This window comes from Scophthalmus maximus, chromosome 22 (assembly GCF_022379125.1).
Source record: "Scophthalmus maximus strain ysfricsl-2021 chromosome 22, ASM2237912v1, whole genome shotgun sequence".
NCBI lineage: Eukaryota > Metazoa > Chordata > Actinopteri > Pleuronectiformes > Scophthalmidae > Scophthalmus > Scophthalmus maximus.
The window spans coordinates 10,888,804-10,890,994 of NC_061536.1; positions in this window are offsets into that span (position 1 = coordinate 10,888,804).

The following is a 2,191-nucleotide window of genomic DNA, read 5'->3' on the forward strand; positions in this document are numbered from 1 at the left end:
CTGTCAAAACGTGGTATTTTTAGCCACAATGCCCCAAAAATAACTCGACAAATCATCGCAGCGTCGAAGTCGGGCCTGACGACAGAAGATGTTTCCCGGCGACGTCCCGAAATATTAATGAGGCAAAAAAACAAACAGCTCCACTCTTTGAAGGAAATATCTTGACTAAAACATTTGCTTTCAAAGTCAAGAAGTAAATGGCATCATTGTGAGGCCGACTGATCTTTTCGTCGCGTTGACAACGATGCCTGCGGCTCACTTGCCCGTCTTTAAAGAGCGACTAATGACTCTCTGACGTCTATTGGTCCTTCCTGCGCTGTGACTAATGATGACCCGGGCTCCCGGTGTCTGCCTGGCTCCAGCCCGGTGGAACCCATGACCTCCGTGACATCACGGTCGACAGTGTGTCGGTTACCAGCTGCCGGCACGGATATTTATCACCGATCAACCTGCGGTCGGACGGTTTGTTTGGGTTCTATTTCAATCCCGGGAGTGGGGCACTGGGCCAGAGCGGACATGTGTCCGTCCTTGCTATATGCTGTATTATTGAGCTTCTGTCAGATAATCTAACAATGTTTGATACGGTGAATCGGTCTGTCATGTCTCTGTTGCTGTATTGGCAACTGCCAATCGACTCAGCTGGCGGAAATAGTAGATCATGCCTGGACATTTTCGACGCAACGGCCAATTGATTGTGTGCAATGTCACTTTCTAGAGTACTTAATACCTCAATGAACTGGTTTAATATCACGATTGTGTGTATTACATGCTGATGTGCATTGTTTTGGCAGTTGAGAAGCCTTTAAAGTCACAGATCCACTGTCTTGGGAGACTTCTCCCCACAAAAGGACAACAGTATCGGTAGTTTTTTTTCCTGAAAAGCTCTTGTGCTCATCCAAATTAATAACCGTGGAACCGTAGCGAGACACGACGGGAGCATGGACTGTGAATACAGATGGACGAGGAGTTTCCACTTCCTCCCGCTGTGCAAAAACGAAGCTAAAATATCTCGGATACGGCCGCCGCCGCCGCCATCTTGTGCTTTTTGACGTCATCTGGAGCCAGAGTCTGCGATGGATTATGGGAAAAATACACAATTGGACGAGCGCTTGAACGCACCGTCTTCACTTTCGGGTAGCTGTCATGTCGTTCATCGTTATACTCGGTCTATGAGTAGGACGTAGAAAGCACGTGACGCCGTTTGCATCCTCCGCCAACAGAGGGTCCTTGTTTCTTTTAGCCCTGAGAGCACGGAGGTCCGAAAACCCTCGGCCAAGTAGCTTTGACTCCCTGAGTGTAACCACCTTTTCTTTTTTTATTATTGCCTCCCACTGAATAAAGCGTTTCCCCCTGAAAACCAGCTGCAGACCGAGGCTGAGAAATTGATGTGTGCCAAAACAGTAACGTTATGGATCATAAAAAACTAAGTATAGCTCGAAAGTTGATAAATTGCTCCTCTCTGCCGGTTCATCCCGAGCGACCCCTTTAAAAAAACACCAATTTGACTTATTATTACTATAAAAATATGAATTTGCGCAGCTTTAAACATGACAAGTGCAGCTCATATTAGTCGTTTTGGTTTTTTCGGTTCTTGAGTCCAACTCCCCCTCACAGCCTTGTTTCTCCGTATCTTACCACCAGCAGTTTTTTTTTTCTTTTTACTGGAAATACTCATTGAAGTACTGTAATCGTCCACGAGTGTCAAATTCGATTGATTCAAATTCACAAGGACTTATCGGGGAGCGCGTTATGAAAAGGGGCGACAACCCCCGCCATCATCATTACCAGTTTTGCTTTTTTCCCGCTCGACGTTTATTATTTCTTACCCGGGCTATTTAATAACCACGACGGTTTTATTACCATCCCCCCGCGCTGTAATAGGCCTCTCATTGTCGAGAAGCCATGTGGCCTTGGGGCTAGTTGGGGATGGCGGGTGCTGTTTTTTTTTTTAAAAGATTAATGTGGTCGACGTGCGCTGTTGACACAGTCTTGTAATGTGCGTCTCCATGGCCTGGAGTTGTTCTCGGCCTCATTTTCGCATCCACAGGTAAGGACTGACATCACCCCGGAGTAATTAAAAACGATACAAATATTTTTTTTTTTTATTTATATATTCATTTCGCCACCCAAGGGCTGCAGTGTGGATATAAAAATGAATAGCGTCATAAAAAAACATAACAGGCAGGTAATT